Here is a 7,955-nt window from a genome sequence, read left to right as displayed (position 1 = left end):
CTCTGTCTGAAGAAAGGATGTTTTTCACTTAAGTATCTTCTAATCAACAGCCAGTGCTAAGTGGCTCCTCTTTAAATAACAGAAAGCAACCTCTTAGAAGCTTTATCATGGGCTCTTCTCAGTGATAAATGGTTTTTAAGGGTGCTTTGTGAAAATAATGAGTCATCGTGAGAGTAATAGATAAGAGCTTAAACCTTAGATGTCAACACAGCCCAGTCTACCTGTTTTGTTAGGAATACATCTGTTAGCAACCAGCAACCCTTTATTCGCCCCAGCCTCTGTATCAGTCAAACTGATTCCTGGTATCTAAAGTTGTGGATGTCTTCTTAGGTTAATTCAAATTCCTGAGGGGTATCTCTATTGTTTTTATGAACCTACTTGTATAAATAGGCTAGGAAGTTCTTCTCCGAGAAAACACCAAATGGCAGATGACGCCGGTGCAGCGGCCGGGTCCGGGACCCGGGGGCCTTGGGATGGGGAACAGCGGTGACTTCCGCGGAGGTTTCGTCAGTAGCATCCGGGGCCGGGGTCGAGGCGGTGGACCGGCCGAGGCCACGGAGCTAGCGGAGGCAAGGCCGAGGATAAGGAGTGGATGCCCGTCACCAAGCTGGGCCGCCTGGTGGAGGACATCAAGATCAAGTCCCTGGAGGAGATCTATCTCTCCTTCCTGCCCATCAAGGAATCTGAGATCATTGACTTTTTCCTGGGGCCTCTCTCAAGGACGAGGTTTTGAAGATTATGCCGGTGCAGAAGCTGACCCGCGCCAGGTTCAAGGCGCACCAGGTTCAAGGTGTTTGTTGCCTTCAGGGACTACAATAGCCAAGTCGGTCTGGGTGTTAAGTGCTCCAAGGAGGTGGCCACTGCTATCCGCGGGTCAAACTCTCCGTTGTCCCCGTGCGCAGATCTTGTTCTAGGGGAACAAGATCGGCAAGCCCCACACCCTCCCTCGCAAGGTGACAAGTCTCTGCGGCTCTGTGCTGGTATGCTTCATTCCCGCGCCCAGGGGCACTGGCATCGCCTGTGCCCAAGAAGCTGCTCATGATGGCTGTTGTGGATGACTGCTACACCTCAGTCAGGGGCTGCACTGCTACCCTGGGCAACTTCGCCAAGGCCACCTTTGGTGCCATCTCTAAGACCTACAGCTACCTGACCCCCGACCTCTTAAAGGAGACTGTATTCACCAAGTCTTTCTATTAGAAATTCACTGACCACCTCGTCAAGACCCGTACCAGAGTCTCGGTGCAGAGGACCCAGGCTCTAGCTGTGGTTACAACATAGGGGTTTTATACAAGAAAAATAAAGTGAATTAGGCCTGAAAATAAATAAATAAATAAATAGGTCAGGAAAATGAATAAAGGGGAAAACAACCAACCAACCCTTTAGTTACAGCTTGATTCTCATTTCCCAAACTATCACAGCCTTAGTTTTACAAAAGAGAGGCTGACCTTGATTGTGCCTCACTTAGGAAAATGACTACCTTATGCTAGTTAGAGAAGTGATAAGTCTCCAAGGTTTTATAAATAACAAAAGCAGATTAATAAAAAAAAAAAAAGCCTGTATTTTACTCCTAATGGAGGCACATTGAAAAACAGTGCCATGGTGTGCAAGGTTATTAAACAAGTACATCTAACTGCTGGAAAGTAGAAATCTCACCTCACTGTTTGCAACCACCAGGCTTTCTCCTGGCAATCCCTGGCTGTTTTAAGTGAAGACAGGAGAAGGAGTTGCACAGCCAGCTTTCTCCATATGGGGTAAGGAAAAGACTGTGCAGAGGTAAAGTGCAGAATGCAAGTGCTTTAGGAAATGAGCTCCAGCTCTAGCTCTTCTTCATTGCATCAACATCAAATTTACTTGTAAAATCAAACAGATACTAATGAAGTAGTTGCTCACAGGACAAATATATTGGAGTTTAATGAGCAATGCTAATAGCTAAGAACTAATAAGTATTATGAGGGACAGTCCAATGCCCAACATTATCACAGTTACATTCTGTCAGAAAAAAATGTTGACTTTTTGTTTCAATTAAAAAAAAGTAGTAATACACTTTTTAAGAGCTATTGTAAAAACACCTGTGAGGAAATAAATTATATTTAATGTGATTGCTGTTAAGTAGTTATTAATATTAAAATGATGCCCATCAAGAATAATTAATGCATTATGAAAACAATATAAAAATCAGTATGCTTTTTAAATTATTTAATTTGGAATAATTCAGTTAAATATTTAGTGAAACTGTTAAGATATTTGTAAAACAGGAGTTGTAATGTAAGACTTGGTGATCCTTTAGTACATGTGATGGTTTATCAGCTACCTATTGATTCAATATGGTTGCATAACAACCACCCACATAACATCAGTGTCCCAGCATAAATATTCATTTCTCACGTATTCCTAGTGTCAACTGATCTAGTCCAGACTGGACTTGGCGGCTCTTCCATTCTTGCTGACGTTTCTCTACTTGCCTGGGAGTCAGCTGATCTAGGCTAGGCTAAGATGGTGGGTTGGCTTTTTTGCATATGTCTCTCATTGTTTTTCTAAAATGCACAGTTTAGCCTGATCATATCCTTCACAAGGTGATGGCAGAATCATAAAGTAGCAAGTGTTTCCAAACACTTAGGTGTCTTGAGGTTTAGGTTGAAAATTAACATACCATTTCTCATTTTATTGGCCAAAGCAAGGCACAAGGCCAAACCCTGGGACAGGAAATTGTGCTGGATCACAAGGCGAGCACACTGCACAGTTGTATAGCTAAGTAAGGACACAGATGCAGGAAGAAATAAAGAGAGGAGGCGAATAATTCAGCTCACCACCACCCTGGATTCTGCTTTTGGAAATAAATATAAATCAAATATAAAAATCAGACATAATTCAATTGAATTCATTAAGTCTTATAATCAAAGTTTTCCTATATGTTAAAAAAAGGAAAAAGAAAAGTGTATACTTCTAAAATCTGATTAATCTGGCAACTTGTATGTTATTTTATTTTTTATTAATAAGAGGCAGAAAATACTAACACATTTTATAACACAAAATAAAATTAGTATAATTAGTAACTGGTATCAGTATTTCATTATACCTGACAAAATAGTTCTAAATAGCCTACGGAATAATGTGTACCAAATTTGAAATAAACTGTATTAAAGTTTTACCTATGAGTTTTAAACAATATGAATTGAGAATATGTGACCTACAAAAATATTTCAGTTACAGTTAGAAGAATCAATATCACTCACCTGTACTACTTAGGCTATTTGAAAGTTATTTTCTTTCCAACTAAATAACATGTCTTAGGGATGAGATTTAAAATTGTTGAAAACAAACTGCTTGCATTAGGCAAGTGCTGTTTGTGCACTTACTTTCCACTTTGCTTAACTCACAACACCTTCTCTCTTAACAGTGATGTATCCTTTGATACTAGTGGGGGAATAAGAAGCAGGCTCTTAAATAATTGTATTTACTGCAAAGATGCCACACTACCATATATTTGAATTCAGAGCACCCTAGCATGAGTCCAAATACCCATTTCTTACACAAATACATTTAAGATAGGAATAGACTGGATGTGTTAACTATTGGGACTTTAAAATGCAGTTTTTAAGTGATCAGGCATGTTTCCACCACTTGCATCTTATGTTTCTTTACTCAGATTAATTCTATGTACATTTTTCCTCTCAAATACATTTTCCTCCCATAGAAATTTTCCTATCATATAAACTTATTTCATTAAGTTCGAGCTGTATTTGCCCGGGATGTGTTTAAATGTGTAAATTAACTCGAGGTAGCTATTACAATTATACAACAGAGTTTTCCTATATCAGATTATGACATCCATATATTTACTTATTAGTCATTAATATTTATTAGCTATACTTTGTCTCCTAGCCATAAATGCTTCACATTTCTTTCTTAGGTTATTCTTTGGTATTCTTATTTCTACTCTTGGGAATGAAAATAGTTTTCGGTTATAATTACTAAGATTTTCTAATGGGAAAGAATATTCGAATACACATTTCTGGGTTGCTAGCATTTAAATGGATGGCCTCAGGTTTTTTTTCATGTAGAGAGTTTTTAAATAAAATAAACATTAATTTAATTATACTCTGAAATACATGTATAAGGTTTATTTTTATTTAATAATTTAAGTGGTATTTTAAAATAGTATTCAAGCACTTTAAGTCATCCACTGCTAAATTTACAGTGTCTTTACTTTGAAAAGTCTTTGCTTTCTACTTATTATTTCGGGGTATAATGAACCATTCAGAATTTCAAAGATCTAAGACTATTTAAATTGAGTATGTAGGTGCAATTAGATTAAGCATGTTGTCTTTGGATGGTTGCTATTTCACTCACTTATAATTCACAATGCCCATCCTTATAAAGATATTTTTTATCAATTTACAATTTAGAAAAGATTCTGAATAAGTTTTGGTTAAAATTTTCCAAAGAATACAAGAGAGAGAAAGAGATAGCATGTTTATAGTTCTGTTCTTCTCCTTTTAAGATTTCTCTTCTACAACCACAATAAAATACATATCATGGGTATATGTTTTTTTGATGTACCTGAAAAACAAACTCAGATTTATAACCTCTGGTTAGAGTAGGGAAAATGTATTTATTTAATGTGGTTCTAACTGTAAGACTATATGGGCAATTTAAGTGACTGTCATATAGAGATACAAAAGACAGAATTTTGCTTTAATTTTCATGCAAAAATGTGTTGTTTTAAATTATTTTTAGTACAAAGATTGATATAATTAGTTGATGTTCAAAAAGTATTATCAATTCTTCTCTGAAGTCAACCACAATAATAGAACAAAAAGAAGTGCAAACCATTACCAATGTCATTAGCAGTCACCTGACTCAGTGACTTGAAAATTGATGGCCAAAATAGAGGCATGACTACTTTAATTTCCTCACATTCATCTTGAAAGTCAAAAGATCGAACGGACTATTTTCAAAAGATGGGAAGAGGCAATTTATCTCTGTTTATACCAAACAGGATATCTCTACCCATCAGCCCCTATACATAAAGTAAACAGAAATAGAGGAGATAAATGGGGACAAAACAAAATTGGGGTAGGGAAGGTGAGAAAAGATAAGTGTTTAAGTAAGAAATGACAGAGTGTTAGAGACAGAATTTTTAAAAGGAGGAATTTGGTGATTTTCCTTTGGTTCGATGGAAGATAAAAGGAAAAAAATAAAAGAAGAATAAACAGACATGTTGCAGTGAGCCAGAAAGACAAATACAGTTAAGGTAGAAAAAGAAATCTGTGGAACTTGAAAAAGAACTAAGTATTATTACAGTTGAAAACTCTGAGTCCTTGATATTGTTGGATTCTAACTCAGAGAATAATGTAGTATCTATGATTTTATGCTGATATAAACAATCAAATGCATAAATAAAGAGCAAAAAGGATGATTTTTTCTTATTGAAAAATTTCAATTAATGAATGTAGAAGGAATGAAGGAAGAATTCAAAATAGCCATTGAGCAAGTACCGTAATAGTAATTATTGCGGGCATGATCACCAATGGTTGCTAAAATTAGTGAGTAAATATTTGAGGAGAAATTGGAAATTTGTATGACCTGATATATGTTTACCAAGGTACTTACTAAGTACAAATTGGAAAAGAGTGGAGAAACTCAAGACTACAGATAGATCTTTAGCCAAGTAATCACTAGTAATGTCGCTAATAAGACTGACGTCATGTTCCTCTGATGTACATTGAGAAAGGCACAGAATTACCTCTGTAGCCTTCTTTCCAAACATACATAATCCCATAAAAAATTAGATAAAACCAAGTGAGAAATGTTCTATGAATTAACTGACCAATACTCTTCAATAGTATCAAAGTCCTGAAAGACAATGAAAAACTGAGGAATGCTCATAGACAGGAAGAGACTAAGCAGACAGGATAACTAATTGCAATGTAGAACTTCGGATCAAATTTTGGAAGAGAAAAAGGTGACTAGTGGAAACCATGGTAAAATTTGAACAAGGTCTGTATTTTAATTAATGGTAGTGTACCAGTGTTCATTTTGATTTTGATCATTTTACTATGGTTACATAAGAGGTTAACATTAGGGGATGCTGGGAGAAGGGAATATAGAAACTCTATTATTTACTTTTTTGTTAAATCTAAAATCATTTCAAATAAGAGTTAAAAAATAATTCTGGGCCTCAAGCAAAAATTGTAGACACAAATTCTGTTGTAGGAATAATGTACTGATACATTCATTTATTTAGTTGTGTTTGATGTTTGCTGTTTTTGATACATAAAATGGCATTTTTTCTTCTGTTTGAATGCTTTACAAGGCGTGACTTGGTCTTTGTTGGTCTTTTTTTCTCATGGGTGATTACAGGGCACTGAAATTCCCAGCTCCAACCAGGATTCTGGACTTCAAACTTGGCCATGTGATGAGGGAATAGAAGAGTGGCAACCTTCTGGCATCTCTGTGGATTTGGGCAATTGTCAAACCTGTAACAATCATAAACTAAAGTGAAAGGCCTTTGCTTATTCCTCTGGCACTAGGCAATTCTGGATCCCATGTTACAATGGGGGTGTGGTGAGAGGAATAACCCCAAAATGTATTTAAATTCCCATCAAATGTCGGAATAGAGGTTTTAATCAGATTTAATTTGACTTAAAGAAAATAATATTTCTCTTATAGTCAAGATTGTGGATTAAGATTTATACTCGCTACTCCTCCTGAATCTTCTGTTAAATATTAAATAAAACAGTGATGAAGAAATACTCATTCTTCTTTATTCTTCTTTTTTGGAATAACCTATGAAACAGAAATTCTCTGACTTGAAATTATGTTATTACTAAATCCCACCACTCCAAACTTTGGAAAAATCTCTACTATTGGTCATTTGGCTCAGGTTTCTTTAACCCTATGGTTGCTCCATTCATTTTATTCTTAGGAGATTTGGGAGAATTGGCAATTTCAGGATGAGAGTCTCCATTTTTGTAACTTTGAGGTTCAAATTGGTGTGTTTATGAGAGGCTGGTCAAACAGCATGAAGCACTTCAGTGAAACCTCTCTTCTCTACTTAGCAACCAGATGAATATCTTCCTCTTGTTGTTTGATTTAGACAAGCAAGTAAACTGTTAATTTACAAAGGACTTCAGTTTTCACTTGATTTCACCAAAGTTCAGAAAAGAAGCTCCCAGGGTACACTCTATCACTACCAGATTATTTTTCTCCATGGTGCTTGAGCGTGCATTTCACTGAGGAAAAGAAGAGTTTGATAGATAGCTTATCTACAAAATAAATAACACAGTGTTTGCCAACTGCTGCTTTCTTTTATGCCTGGGTAACCGGGATTTGCATTAGAATCCAGCCACAATTTAACAGCCTAATTTATGGTGCTTCCAAGAGACCTGCTTTTTTTTTTTTTTTTTTTTAATTTCTTGGACTGATCATCCAAGTTCACTCTATTGCCACATTAGTGATTTAGAGATTTCCATTTTCCCCTTGAAATTGCCATTTTAAGAATTTATAGTTGTACCCAAAGTAAATGTTATTTAATTAAGCATAAGATAGTTTTTAATAACTTTATTCCTGACTTACATGGCTTTCACTGGGCTTTGGAGTCAGACAAACTTTGATTCTTTGATCAGCATTATTTCTAAGTTCTGTACAAACCAGAAATTAGAGTTATACATTTATCCTCTAAGTTTTAAGATGTAATATCAACACTATGGGTTAGAATATACATTGCCAACAACTTAACAGGAAAAGGCTGTGGACTTGGCCATAAGACTTGCTGCTTAGTAAATGGAATATGTTAATATATATAAGATAGTTTATTAATCAGAAATGAAAGCACAACTATTTTAGACAAAGAGCATTAAGTGCTTGACTGATTTAATTCTTCTTTCTCAGTTTGCATGTCTCCAACATGTGCTTAATTCCATTTTGGTCTGTCTTCATTTCTTTACTGATTC

The 7,955-nt window shown here is 35.8% G+C and overlaps 1 pseudogene; it reads left to right on the top strand.

The window, feature by feature from the left end:
* The first annotated feature begins 428 nt into the window (after positions 1 to 428).
* LOC104656224 lies at positions 429 to 1,197 on the top strand (annotated as a pseudogene).
* The last annotated feature ends 6,758 nt before the right edge of the window (positions 1,198 to 7,955 follow it).

Source organism: Rhinopithecus roxellana, chromosome 6 (assembly GCF_007565055.1).
Source record: "Rhinopithecus roxellana isolate Shanxi Qingling chromosome 6, ASM756505v1, whole genome shotgun sequence".
NCBI classification, from domain to species: Eukaryota; Metazoa; Chordata; class Mammalia; order Primates; family Cercopithecidae; genus Rhinopithecus; species Rhinopithecus roxellana.
The sequence above is the reverse complement of the archived record's forward strand: the minus strand, read 5'-3'. Positions and strand labels throughout refer to the sequence as shown.